At 43.3% G+C, this 15,012-nt stretch overlaps 1 protein-coding gene across 1 annotated transcript in view; it reads left to right on the top strand.

Moving 5' to 3' along the window:
* Positions 1-15,012, top strand: part of SCAP (SREBF chaperone) — a 68,137-nt gene continuing 53,125 nt past the window's right edge. The window contains exon 1 of the mRNA XM_059818564.1: positions 1-19. The gene's annotated coding sequence lies outside the window, so the exon portion shown is untranslated. The remainder of the gene's footprint in view (positions 20-15,012) is intronic.

The following is a 15,012-nucleotide window of genomic DNA, read 5'->3' on the forward strand; positions in this document are numbered from 1 at the left end:
CCGCTTCCCCGTCGGTGAGGTGAGAGGCAGCGGCGAGCGCCATCGGTCCCCCGGCGGATACCGATATATTTCCTCCCCCCCCCCATCCCCTAACCTCAGCGCGGTTCCCGCCGGGCCTGGGCGCGCGCCTTCCCCTCACGCACACGCACGCGCGCGGCCGCGCGCGTGCGTGTGCGTGAGGGGAGGGCGCGCGCCCCCTTCACCCCTTTTTAACGGCCGTTTAACGGTCCCTCGCAGCCCCCCCCGCTTCGCTGCTGAGGGAACCGCGGCCTTCAGGCCTCTCCTCGGCGGGAAGCCTGAGGGGAGGCCCCTCAACCGGGGTGGGGGGCGGGTTCCCCGCCTCCCGTGGGTGTCTTTTTTTTGGGGGGGGGGAGGGATTTGGGGGGCGCAAAGGTGCGGAGAGGCCCGGTGGGTCCTTTCTCCCCTCGCCTCACAACCTGTGGTGCTTCAGGTGCCTGTTGGATGTGGGGATTTGGCTGTGGAGGGTGGTGGGTGTCTTCCCGGGGGGGTCCTGCGGATGGCAGTCTATTTTATGAATGTGTTTTCTAATAATTAGCGCGAGCGTGGGTGTTAGCAAAAACCCCAGAGATTAATTTCCTTGTTTGCGAAGCGCAAGGTGCTGTGCTTTCCTGAGATACGCAGAAGAAGGGGCTACCTTACTACTTGGCGCCTGAGGATGAAGAAACAAGTGGTGTTTGTGGGAAAAGGTTGGGGTTGGGTACTTGTGCAGAGGATCTGCTGAGGGCCTGGAGTCGCGACCGCTCTGCCTGCGGGAGGGTTCGGAAGGAACGGGGATCAAAACAGTGTTTACTGCTTAGGAAAACCCGCGAGTCGTCAGCCTGAGGTATCGCTGTGCTGGAGGAAAGCAGAGGGGAAGGGAGGGAAAGCATGGGGAAATGTGTCTGAAAGAGGGACGTAGAAAGTTTTGGTGGGGCTGGTGGGTGAAAGATGGTGGGATGGGACTAAACTAGTAAAGAGGGTGAGATGAAGGAAAGAGTTAATTATCTCTGCTGTAGAATCAGCAGAACTTGCTTTGTAGAGAAGAAGGAGGAGGAGCGCATACTGCATACATAAAGGGAATGACTGAAATGTGGAGTAAGCTCCTCTGCGCCAATAGGTTTGCTCAGCACGCCGGTAGGTAGTTGCCGACCGCTTCGGAACTATTCCGCTGCTTTGATTTTAGGGGGACTTTGCTCTGTGATGATGGCATGGTGCTGCAAGTATCCTTCGCTCTGGCTAATCACCCTAGCCTTTGAAGTTTGGTTAATATTTGGGAATCGGCTTCCTTATAGGAGGCCGAATGAACATTTTTAGATTATTTTCTAATATAATGAGCAAGGAACTTCTTGAATCCTGAAGTGGTGCAGTTGTAGTTTTGTATTTGAGAGAACACTGAGAAAAGGACTACTGCCTTAATGCCAAAATTTCCTGAACGCAATATCCGCTTATTTTTCAGGATTGTTGAAAGACAAATTAAGTTTCCTTTCATGAAAGGGGCAAAGACGAGGCATGATCTCACTCTTTGTGAAACCTATAACTGTTATGACAGCCTACTAGTGTGATAAATTTAGGATTACACGTGCTGTTGTGTAACGCAGAAAGGAGATTAGCTGACTTGAATTCAGAAGAAAGGAAAACACCCTGGGATTTTCACTGAATGTATGGCACGTAGAGTGCTGTGCTGTTAGCCCCCGAGTCCTTCCACCAAAACAATTCTGCTCAGTGTTTTCAGTTACAAAGCTTAATTTGATACAATGCTGTTTATTTTTCCAAACGTGATTCAAATAAAACATCACAAAAGAGCAAAGAAGAATCAAGTTTGGTCTCAGGAGCATTAAAATAGGTTTTTAAGTGTCAAAATCTCGGTGATGAATGAATTTGTCAAGCTCTTTCTGAAGATGGCTGTTGAGTTATTCAATGTTATTTTTATTCAGTGGGTTGCTAGGCCTGTCTGTTGTTGGAGTTTGTATAATTATGCATAGAAAAGTAATTTATTTTTTTTCCCTCTCTGATAAGCGAAGTTTAAAAAATTAGAATAGGTACCGCTTGACGAACAAAAATAGTTTTACCTGTCTATAGCGGAACATAGTAAGTAATGAGTGGAAGGGGAGTAGCAGCAGTTTCAGCAGATCTTGTGACCTGGGAATCCTCCTTTCTATTCTTGCTGCGGCCGACTTTCTGTGCCGCGCTCGTGGAACCGACATGCCTCCCTTGACTCTCTTTCCAGGGAGCTGCAGGTAGCTTTCTCCCATTTTACGACAGACGTTTTACAGCGTGCTGTGTCAGCGCGGAGCCCCGGTGATGGGGAGCACGCTCCTCTGTGCTGGGTGCTGTACGAGCAAGGAGGAACCGATAGCACTTGGCCTGAGGAGCTCGGTCTTGAGTATAGAACGAGACCGGAGGTAGATGTGGACCGAGCTTTACAAGCGTTCCTTGGCTGTAATATTTTATGTTATAATTCCTTTGAAACTTTTAGGGTGCATTAAGGGGCGAGAAAGAAAGGTCTTAAGGAACACGAGGCAGTTCTGTGGTCGTGCAGCCCTCTGTTTCAACGCCTGTAAGCTATTAGTTCTCACAACCAAAATATCAAAAAGAAGGTGGAGGAACAGGGACTTAAAGGTGGTTGTCTTCAAGTGAATCTTTTAATTTGTGTCCTCAGGTGAAGACACAGTCCTGGTGTTGCAGAACGGCCGGTGTCCTTTCTGCGTAACTGGGTTCCCTTGGGAAGACGATAAAATTCTAAGGCTCCTGCCAGTAAAAAGAGTGAGTTTCAGCTGCAGCGAGAGAGCGGTGGTGAATGAGGAGGGGAGGAGGGTTGCATTTCTTTGGTTAAAAACTGAATTAATCTTGTATGGCCCATTGTGATAAAGATGCCACGGGAATAATAGTTGGTTTGTTTTCGAAGGACAATGTCAGAGTCAGACTTTCAGACTTGTTTGACAGGGTAGTTTTGGGATTGTTCCGCTGTTGGGAAGAAAGAGCTCAGTGATTTGCCGATCCTGGGTTTTTAATTGGTGATTATTAGAAAGAAAAATATTTAGTTCTGCATGATGCTAGAGATGACAAAAAGCTCCCTTATCGGATGTTGGGAGTCCTGGTAGTTTGATTATTCAGGCTTGCCAAATGTTACTTCTGTAACCTAGAACCTGTTGAAAATCAATCCCGTGCAAGTGAGTCACCTTAGAGGTGCTTGCCTTCCCTTCTGCCTTCTCAGGGCGCTTTTCAAAGCTGAAAGATATTAAAGTGCAGACTTACTTGTTTATAATGAAAACTGTTATGATTAAAGGTTTGGGTTGTTTGGGGTTTTTTTGAGGGAATAATGTGGGGAAATAGATGCTGAAGTTTCCTTCTTAATTTTCGCTTTCTATTTCATGGACTAAGTGGTGAGAGTTGTGTTTGTTGTCCATGTTCGTTGTCTCCCTTATTTCTGTCAGCATTAGCATCCTGCCTGTGAGAGGATACCTGTTAATTAGATCACAGACACAGCCAAAACTTCCAGCATTCAAGAGTTCAGAGTGAAAATACCACTGAATCTCTAACGTTTGGGAGTTGTAGAGAGGGTCTGTGTGGAAAAGGAAGTGTGTTTCCCCAGAGAGCCAAAGGTAGACTTCTGTTTTTCTGCCAAACCCAGAAATTTTAGAATCCCTTCGCTTGCTAGCTGTCAGAAGGTACCCAACCGGTACTACAGAAACCAAGTCCTCCCTCTGAAGTGGGAAGACTGTTGTTTTATATGTTTCCACAACATATTTTTCAGGAAAACGGTAGTGCTTAACACATAAATTTAGTTTGATCCAACTCTAATTACAGTTAGTCAGGAAACTTCTGCCAGTGATAGCTGGTCTTTGTTATAGGGGTGTGTTTTTAATGTGACGGAGTAGCTTACTCAAAAGCTATTTCTGAGGGGCTTTTTTGGGGGGAATTTTCTTCTAGGAGGCAAGTGACCCAATATAAGCTGTGATCTTGGTAAACCAGAAAAATAATATTACTGTGCGTCAAGAGAGATCAGCAAAGTGAGCTGCTGAACTAAATTCAAAGGATTGCGGGGGCAGCGATGCAAACGGTGGTGATGCAAAAGGTGCTTGAAACCTCTATGCTGGCAATGCAAATTTCAGGAGAAGGAAGATACCTAAAAAAGCTCTTCTGCCCTTCCTCTGTTCAAGTCAGAGCCAGAACCATTTTCTGCGCGGTGGAGGGACTGCGCCTGTGTGTGGGGAAGTGGAGCAGTACGTGGAAAGTGCAGAAGTCTGCTAGAAGTATTTACATAGACGTGGTTTAGCTGGGAAGGGTCTCTGAAACCCGCTGTATCTGTAGCACCCAGGACTGAAGTAGCGGCCTAAACATAAGCAACGGTGTAGTGGGCTGCTAAATGAACTGCGTTTCCTTTTGAGGAGTATATTAATAAGTGCCTGATAGGGGCACTTCTTGAAAATGTTATTGTCCAATTTAACTTTCCCTACCCTGTAAAACTGTTGAATAAAATATGGATGTTAAGCATTTATCATGGCACAATCTCTTAAAAGATAGTTGCAGTCAAAGGTGGTATTCAGATATACAGACAAGACCATCTATTTGAGAAATAGAACTGAAAACCATACGGTCAGAACCTGTGGGCCTAAATTGAATAGGTGTTTTTTTTTCAATATAGGTCATTAACCATTAATTCAGATTTCTGTCATGAAGGAGACTTTTGAACCAGGAAATGTATCCTTTGCAGGGAAGGGAGCCCCAGCTATAGATAAAGAAACAGGAAAGAAGTCACGCTCGTTTCAGGTACTTATTTGATGAGGTGAATGAGTAATTGCAGCTGGAGAACTGTTGAGAAAAAGAGTGAATCTCCAGAGGGTCCGTTGCGATTGTAAATGACTGCTATAGGTACCTCTCAGTTATGTGAGCTTTGTCTTAGAAAAGCAGTGCTGGGTAGAAATCACATCCTTAAAGTACTAATCACAAACACTGCTTTCATCGCTCCTGCAGTATGTGGCTTATTCAAACCCAGAGGTGCTTCCATTTTTCATTTGAAGAGTAGCAAGACCACGTAAGAAGAATTAAGATAGAAATCAAACCAGACTAGCGGAGGCCATCACGGGATACAAAAATTACTCTGTGGATGTTTTACTATGAAGAAGATGATGGAGGAAAGAACAGAGAGGCAAACTTGCTGTCCAGTGTCACTGGAAGGAAAGTTTTCAATATCTTTTGTAGTTGATTCTTACTGAAGACCAAAGTCAGCCAGCGAGCGACTAATGCTGGTGACAGATTAAAGAGCGAGCAGGTTTGCAAGCAGTCATCTAAGTGAGATATTTTCGTTTATGTACTTAAAGTACAGACTTAAAAAAAACCCCAACCTTAAAAGCTTTAGTAGGCGTCTTTTGAGAAATGGAAAATAGGTGATGTTTTGAAAGACTAGAGAAGACCGAGCAGTTTGTGTAGGTGAAGGAGTGGGAAGAAGAGAAAGGAGAGTAGTAGTCATCTTAAAATCCTGCAGCAGGTAGTCAAATGATTTGTAAGCAGCTGAAAGATTACAGGGAGCAGGTAACAGCCGGTGCTGGTTTGCCACAGGTATTTCCTTGGCAAAGCAAGCTTACTTCTTTCTAGGCTAAGACATCAGGTCTGTTTCTGGCTGCAGAAACAAAAGCTTCCGTTTATCTTGCATTCAGTAAGGTTTTGATTTTTGTCCTCATAAGATTCTCAAGTAGGTAAGGTTAAAAAAAAAAACAAAACCCTAAAACCCAAGAAGGTGCCGCTATATGATGGATACAATCCTGGTTAAATAAACACACTGAGAGTACCAGTAAAGACCCCGTTGGAACGGAAGGCTGTATTGAGAGGGTTACGGTGAGGCTCTGGGTTTTCATTCGTGATTTGAGTGGTGTGCACAGACTACGCATATTAAAGTTGTAGACGATGTGAAGCTGGGAAAGACTGCAAATGTGCTATATGACAGGATTAAAAATTGAGAAATGGATTTGATGGCTTAAATGTTGCCTGAAAAATAGGCTACAGGTCAATAAGGACAGTGGTAAGGTTTTGTATTCAAGCAAAAATAATCAGCTGCAGGCATTGGAATAATTGATTAGATATAATCCAGACTTAAAGGAACCTTTTCACCCACACTGGTGACCAGTGATCTCCTGTGGGAAAAGGAGGGGAGGCCAAAGTTTTGTTTGGGTATATAAACCGGAAAATAAACTGCAGGTTATGACACAATCCTTCCATTCCACCCAGTGCCGGTAAAGCTTCATTGGGACGCCCCATGACTTGCTTTTGGTATGACACTGGAAAAGTGACATGAACCAAGCGGAGAGACTACGAAGCAGAGCAGTTGGTCTCTGGAAAGCGTGATCAGGGAAAGCTGTGTGCCCTGAGAAGACTGAGGGGAGACTCAAGGGATTTACTTTGACAAGTACTGCTGCTGAAGCTGTCCTGCTCTCCGTGCCCGGTGAGAACAGCATGGAAGTACAGGTTTAAATAGTGGGGAGGGACATGGGTAAAATGTTAAAAAACCCCTGATCTAAAGCATAGTACTAGAGTATGTTGCTTGGGGTGGCTGTGGAGTCTCCAACTAAATGCTGAAGAACAAGATGAATAAACATTTGTTGGGAATAGTCTGAGCATAACTCACAGTGCTCAGAGCGAGGGGCAGATCTGGAGCCCTCAAAGCCCCTTCTAACCCCATTTCTCACACGTGAGCTGTAATTACCAACAAGGTTTGTTCTGGGCTGCGGGTCTCTGACCACAACTGGGTGAGTGCTGGGGCAGGATAAACGGTGTAGGCGAAGGGCAGCCTGCCTTGCAGTTACAGACAGGATGAGGCACATGAAATGGAAGATGATGATGATGTCCTTTGGTGCAAAAGTGCGTGTCTGGCCTTGTGTGCTTCACAGAAAGCTGTCATGGTTATGCTGAAGTGTTTATCTTGATTTTCTTTTTTTCAATTTGCATGCTTTAGTGGGGTGTGAGGGCAGCTTTGGGGAGGTTTTGACTCTTTATTGCTAGTCCGTAATGTATGTAGTACTTGGACACTTTTCAGAAATGACAGGATGGATCTGACAAAGTTACCACTTCATGAATGACATCCAAAAGCATTCTCTCTCTCTCTATATATATATGACAAACAAAAGGCATGGGCTAAGACATTAAACTTGATCTTGCAGAGGGGTTTAGAAAATGTCATTAGAAGAAACAGCAGCCGTAGGAGGAAGACAGCGTATTGCAGGTCTGTGCAGGGTGAGCTGTTTGTGTACTGCTCTCAGAAGTCTTGCATAAAACGCTGCAATGATACGCAGGCTGCAGTGATTGTTACAGAAAGAGCCAAGCGGATAACGTTGTGTTCAGGAGGAAGTACAAATGTATGCACAGTTACAGCGATGGAGCTTGATTAAGACCTAGAAGGTAAATAACACCTGATTAGCACTTGGAGTCTGTCCTATTTTTATGGAAATTAGTTTTCTCCGCACTTCAGAAATTTTAAAATGCAGGTTTAAGATGCTTGATCAGTGCATTCATATAGGGAAGGTCTATCCTAAAAAAGATCAAAGATGCTCTTTGTTGGTGACTGTTTGCATCCTGGAATTAATTTCTCTACAGCTGGAGTCAGGAACTTCCCGAGCAGCCAAGGAGTGAAAAGTTGATCGAATTCCTCAGTGTTTGCGCCTGGCTCCTGAGCCGGGGCATACTGCAACAGGCCAGCACGTTCTTGTTGAAGTGAAAGGTGGATTTAATGGTAAAGCTCTGACACGTAATTGCATGTGGGTGTTGCATCAGGCTTTTGGTATTTTTAGGAGAAAGTCATTCCCTAGCCATTTGTCGTAAAGCGGCTACATTGATAAACAAAAAGAAGCGGATTATTCCAAAAGTGATCACGTGAGATGCATTGCATAAGGACAGCTGCTGGGTCAGACTGATGGCCTGTTTAGGTTGGTATCTGGTTTCTGAGTGTGGGCAGCGTTCAGTACAGGGGAAGAGTGTACGAACAAGGCGAGTACGCGAGTACGTTGGATGCTGGCAGCCAGTGCGGTGTTTGGGAGAAGGGGCTTGTAGCTGAGGGGCTCCTTGAGCCAGAGGAATGCCTTGGCTTGGCGCTGAATGGTGCTTCACGGCTCGCTCTTCCAAAAATTTGTCCGCTTGCTTTTTTAACCCACGTGACATAGACAATGTCCTGGGGTAAAGATTTCCACAGCTTAACTGTGTGTTTATTTTGAGCTGCTACTTTGTAGTTTGGTTTGATGCTGAATTATTCCTATACTGCAAGAGGCAGCCCTCCCCTGTTCAGTTTCCTCAGATCATCTCTGTTAAAGAGGTCTGTTGTGTCCATTTGCTGATAATATCTTTTCCAGCTTGAAAAGTCTCCCCATACTTCTTTGGTTTATGGAAACTGCTCCATATCTTCGATCAACCTTGTTGAACTTCTCCCTACCTTTTCTAGTTCTCTTGCTCATCCTTTTTCAGATGACGAGGAAGAGGAAGAATGACGAGAACTGTGTGTAGCACAGATTTACATATTAATGTAATGATTTATCTTTGTTCTCCATTCCATTCTTAACAATTCCTAATATACAATTTGCTTTTTTTGACTGCATCGAGTTCACATTTTCAGAGAATTAACGATTAGGACACCAGGATCTTGTTTGTGAGTGGTGATAGCCAGTTGAGAATGCATTCCTGTGTATGGAACGTTATTTTCCTCATATACATGACATACCGTTCATTGCATTGTTAAATTTAGTTAAACCTCTCATTTTGTTACCCGCTCACTTGGTGTGGAGTTATTTCTGCTGACTCTTCAGTCGTCCTGATCTTTGCCACCATGAATAACAGAGAACTAGAAGTGTTATTTATGTCAACGCTGCACCTTTTTTCCAGGGGAATTGTGACTATGTCAAACAGCACAGTTCCCTGTGGGACTGCCCGATTACCTCCCTTTTTTAATAGAATCAGACATTTGTTAAGATCCTTTTTAATTTCATAATCAACTTCTAGCCATATGAAGGCCCTCCCCCTTTATCGCATGACAACGTAGGTTTTTGGAAGTCCCCAGTAAGAAGTTTTCCTGAACTCATTTTTAGCAGTCTAGGCGGACTTTCTAAATTGGATCTCCGCTCTGCGTGCTTGTTTATTGCTCTGGAGAAGCCAGGCTAACAGATTTGTGAAGCTGAGTTTTCCTCGCTGTGTGGTAACTCTCCTTCCATCAAACAATTGTTTGCTATTTTCTACTGATTTCTTTAGAATATCTGCCTTAGTGATCTGTAGTTTCCCAGATATTCCCTAGTAAAAGTGGGAAGAATACTTCCTACCTTTGAGCAACCATATTGGGACAAAAGGTTACACGTTACTTTGGCTGTTTGGTGGTGGAGTTCCTCTGGGTCTCTTGCAATAACACCCTCTGGTCCGGGACCCTGTCTGGTGCAATGCCTCGTCCTGTAACCCCTTGGCTGACACACGCCGGTCTGTGATAGAGCCTGATGTGCCTCCTAGGAGGATTTCAGCAGGGAAGCTTCCTCCCTCCTGTAACTTCTCCTCTGTGAAGATAAATTCAAATTTTATTTAGCTTTTCTTCTATGGTTTTTGGTTTTCTGTGTTCTCCCTCTATATCCTGATCACCTATTGGCCCTATGGACTCTCTGGCGGACTTGCTGCTCGTGGTATCTGAATTAGCATTTAGTATGGGTTCTTATTCCTCTTCCCAGCACCTTCTTCCTCAGGCTCCTTTTTGACTTGCTGTGTAATGTTCTCATACACGGTGTGCAAGAACCTCTCCTTATTTTCTTCATTTGGACACATCTTCAACTCTTCACTGCATTTTTTTAATATGTGATAGGCATTTCTTCTGAACTTCCCATGTATTATCTCCAAATAGCCTCTGTCACCTCCAAACATTTTGGTCTTCTAATTCCCCTTTTTAAACACATTTGTTTTTATGTAGTCTTCCCCCACTGTTTTCTTCTCCTTTGCTGTTACGCAAAGCAGTGGATTTTTATTTTGGACTCTGTCATTCCTGGAAAGATACAACTTTAGTTGTCAAATGAGATTTTTCTGGTAAAAGCAGAGCCACTGTCCAAACCTGCTTCTCTGTGCTTTGCTTGTTGGGGGTTTTAAATACGGGGTTAATTCAAGTACCGCTTAGGTCTGATCCCATTGAGGTGATGCCACACATGAAGGAAATCAGACCTAATGCTGTCTAACCAGATGATAGCTCAAATCTTTGTTCTTTTTTATTTCTGTTGAACCTTTTAAGGAATTACACTACAGCCTGGTTCTGTACATCCTGCCATGATGGCATCAGCAGGGAGAAGTGTACTAAAGTCACAACACCTGTGTTGGGCTTGGCTGTCAAGGTGCTAGCTACAGAACTAACCATACAGCAAAAATAATGTGGGAGGAACCTTTAGGGGACTGAATTAATTGGTGTTGATCTTATTGATAGAGAAGTGAAAAACGCGTTGGGCGGTGAGTTCTGAACTCAGTAAATTCCGTGATAAAATGAAAGAATTGCACTTTACAGCTCAGTATGGTCTTTGCTGATAGATGGTGGAGGAGGTTTCCGAGGCATTTGAAGAAGTCTTTTTCAAAAGACGTTCTAATGACCATTGTTTAAATGTTTGTGTATTGCATGGCACCTGAGAGTTTATATCCTTTCCAAAACTCCTGGTAGTTTTAAATTATAGCGTTATAACTGTGGACTCTGTTTATGTAAGTAAATGTCTATTTTCTGTAGTAAAAAATTCAAGAATTAAATTAAAAGCCAAACACTGCAATCTGATTTGTCTCTTTTGCCTTCTTATCTCATTAGAGTAGGAGTTTAGTACTCAGTTGCCTAAGGCCTGGGAGAAATATAGCATTGTGGTTGCACATTTAAAATTCAGTTGCAGGTGATACATTGGTATTGTGGAAAAAATCCACCTTAGCTAGAAATCCTCTGAATAGTTCACTGACAGACAAAGCAGCTGCTTTCTGGAGGGCTCACAGGCTTTATCTGGCTGAGAATTGACACACTGCTTGGCATGCTTGTTAGGAAAGCACGTTCTGGTGACACTGAAGAAAGTAAGAGTTTGATGCATATCTTCCTAATATTTACAGTAGCAGCTTTTGAATTGTGATTCTTAGCTTTATATTTAACCATATTTTTTTAATGTAATCAGTATAATTTACTTTCCTTTTACAGACTAGGGAAACATGAGTCTAGAGAGGACAAGCCTTTTGTTCAAAATCTGCTCAGCAGCTTAGTGCCAAAAGTGGAAATTGAACTGGGGATTCTGTCCATGATTTATGTCCTGTACCTCTTCTTCTCTAGATTAACCCTTGTCCTAAGTAATTTTGCGGGTTTTCTATGGCGTATCTCCATCACTTGCCCTGCGTGAGGTATATACTAATAATATTTCTGAAATTGTAATAAATACTGCTAAAACAGGCTAAACCCGTATTTTAAGGGAGAAGCTGTCTCATATGATCATGTTTCTTTCTGTGTCGTAAATTGACGGGGGAGACCAGATCGTTGCTAACAAGAACTAGGTTGGGCAAGAACTCTGGTGAGGAAGAAGAGATTGGGAAATGGTTTCTTGTGTTTGGTAAGCTGTCAATATACTTAATAAGCGAGTCAGCTTCCTTTGGCTGGATGCAAAAAGAAGAGTGAACTTTGAAGTTGTGGGGTTTTTCTAAATCTGGATACTTTCTATTTTTGTTACATATCCCAAACTTCTGTATTTTATGGTTCTTCACGTGGAACATCCTGTCATTTCATCCACACCAGTAAGTTGTTGTCTAACACTGTTGGAAGTATTTTAGGAAGCAAGAAAGGACATTTGCTAGAAACTACATTCAATGAATTCCTGTTCTTAAGCAGGAGTTTAGCTGAGGTTCTTCTCTTGTGGCAGGAGAGTCCAAAACATGTCCTGAAAACAGGTTTGGAAACTTATTTTGAATGTCAGTCCCTTCTTTAGTAGCAGGTAGTGTATTATAGAATCATTTAGGTTGGAAAAGACCTTTAGGATCATCAAATCCAACCATTATCTGTGATGTTAAGATTATTTAAGTGCTTTCTTTTTGAATCTTTGTGGCAGCATTTCTCTGTCGTTGCTACTCACGCATTTCAAGATATGATTAAAAATTTGTGAAATGAGTGAAATACCACTTGTAAAATGGGGTCTGTTTCAGATAACTTCTGGATTTTTAAAGTCTCAAAATGTAAATTACTATTGTAAGGGGAGGAAAATGGGGAAAAAGGATGAGAATGAAGTGAGTGGCTAACCGTTAATTTGTATAGAATTTTGCATCAAGATGTGTGTAACTTCTTGATCTTTAAACCTCTTCAGTTCCTGGCAAACATGCTTTTATTTGTTGGTTTGTTTTTTTTTTTTTTTTTTACTGAGGGAAATGGATTGCCAAGCACGTTTAGAGCACACAGTCCAAATGTTAGACCGGTGCAAAGAGCTTTGAGGTGCCTTCAGAGAAGGATAAATGGGAAGGGAAGGGTGTGTTGGAGATGTTTGATCCTTGCAACGCAACGCAATGTTGTGCTATTAAGAGCTTAAAGGTTCAGCTCCCGCCAGAACTGGCTTGTTTCTGACCAGAGGAAGGTGGGACTTGCGCTGAGGATGCATGTGCCTGGTTATCCTGCGCTAGATGCACGTTTTGTGTATTGAAATCTGGTTCAAAAACTCAGTTCAGGCTTTAAATACTGTTTTGGCTATATAGCTGGAATGGAGGGAATGCAGCCTGAAATTTAATTTATTGAAGAGTTTCTACTTTTTGGATATGAAAAGTACTCTTCTATGAAGAATACTCACTGAGAACATACAGGCTGTTCTGGAGCCTTGTTTCTGAAAGAGTGGTGTCAGGATTAACCCATTCCAGACACCAGCCTCCAGGAGGTTGGTGCACTGGTCATGATTTTCCCATAGGAAGTATTCTGTTGCCTGTGACCGCTGTGTCCTTTCACAGCACAAAGCCCTTCATTCTTCTCATGGGAATGCAAGTGGAGAATAGGAACTTGGTGTTAGAGCTGATTGTGTAGAGTTTCTATGAAGGGAGGTTAGTGTCTCGAGCATATTTCTTGTTTTCCCACCTCTGAAGTCTTCAGAAGAATGCTTCATCCCTGGCCCTCATTGGAGGAGAATCCACACTTGCTGAAGAGTGGGAGAATTGTGTTCCCGAGGTCTGTTCCTCTCTTCCTTCCCCTTCTCCCTTTTGCTCATGCTGGGGTGAGAGAGCTCCTGCAGCAGCTGACACCAGTCATCTTACGGAGGGGATCACAGCAGTGAGAGCTTCCAGCATCTCAGGGGTATAAAGCACCTCTGCAGTCCAACAAAGGGCAAGAAAATAGTTCTTTTTCTTAGCTGGTGTGTGAATGATCTAACATCTGGCTATTTTCTGCATCTGCAGGGAAACTTTTTAATTTCACTTGTTTTCAGGCAGGTGTTTGTGGTGCAGAGTTTCTGGCATTGTCATGAAATCGTAGCTGTAGTGAGGACTGAAAAGATGTGAAAGAGACATTTGCAGGTTGAGTAGAGACTCTGAGTCGGACAGTAGACTCAGTATGAGCGATCACTCCTGCTTTTCTGCTTTGTGTGTCCTGGGCATAGCCCAGGAATGCACGAAATACCTGTAGCCATACGTGTGTGTGTATATATCCCCCTAGGCTGTAGAACTGCTGCCATGTGAAGGAGGTGGCACATGGATATGAAAGAGGCATTGTCCTCTATGGACCCTCTGTTCTGTGGCTCAAGATCTTAACTGGAGCCCAAGTCAAAATTTCTCTCATTTGGCAGTACAAATTTGAAGTAGGCTGGCTTATTTTGTCTCTAGCAGCGTCAGTCCTGCTGTCTGCACTTCTTTTATGATACCTTTGAAGGCAGGAGGCTGCCCTGCTGATTCTGCTGCCTCGGGGGAGCCTGTGCTGGATTGATGGATATGTGGCAAATGACTGCGGCATTGGGAGGATGAATTATTGCTAATGGTCCATACACCCACCTTGCCCACGGATGCTGAGAGAACAGCAGTCAAATTGATCTGCTCTGTTGACAACAGCAGAGAGCGACTGAGTGACCTTTATAAATCCTGATTTGTAATAAACTTTCTTCTTTCCCATTCATTCCTCCCCTTTCCTTCCCCAAATACACAGCCTTGGCAGGAAAGCTTCTGAAATTCTGCATCTGATCTGGGGCTGCTACAGCAATATGATGTGTTGTTCCCCTCCTAAAGAACAGGTACATCAGAGAGACGGGTCATACGTTTGAAGTGTTGGGTCCCGGGGGAGATGCTGTGCTTTGGGGGGACAGAAGAACCATGTTGGATCTGTTCCTACTTAACCAAGCTCAGTGTTTGAGATGGAAAATGCTAGGTGAAAAGTCATGTTGAAAGTTTAGGTATAGGACTTTGCTATAGGCAACAAGACGGAGCAAATTATTTTATGTATTGAAGTGAAAGAAAAATTACTACAGAACAGCAATTTTTTTTTTTTTTTTTTTTTAATATATATCCCCCCCCCCCCCCCCCTTCTAGTGCTCAGTAATGTTTTTATGACTACCTACCGCTAAGGCCTGATTCAAGAACATTTTGTGGAAAACTGAGATGTTGAATATACTTCAGTAAAACAGGTTGCTGTTTATTATAAAGGGAAAAGTTTTCATACATTGGATAATTTTGCCTCTAAGCTTCCAGTGCGCTTGTGTTGTCTGAGCTGCTGTTCTCTACATACGAAAGCTGCATTTTCCTGCCCTTCAGTGGTAAAGGAAGGCTTTCTGTAAAGGCTGTAAAACGCTTTCAGGCAGAAATGTAAAGAATTTGGAACATGTAACTATTGTTAAGTGAGATAAAAGCTTTTGTCTTGGGAAAAGTAGTATCATTCAGCATCTGTTAGTTTGAGGTTATTTTTCCTGCAAGAAGAAATTTGACGTTTCTTCCTTTGCTGGTCAGTCTTGTTTTTTGTAAGAATTTGCAGCAGAGCCAGCAAACTAGAGCAACTGTAGGAGTTTTCCAAGAAAGTATAATCATTCCAGCATCCATAATGCTATGGAA

This window comes from Gavia stellata, chromosome 6 (assembly GCF_030936135.1).
Source record: "Gavia stellata isolate bGavSte3 chromosome 6, bGavSte3.hap2, whole genome shotgun sequence".
Classification (NCBI taxonomy): Eukaryota; Metazoa; Chordata; class Aves; order Gaviiformes; family Gaviidae; genus Gavia; species Gavia stellata.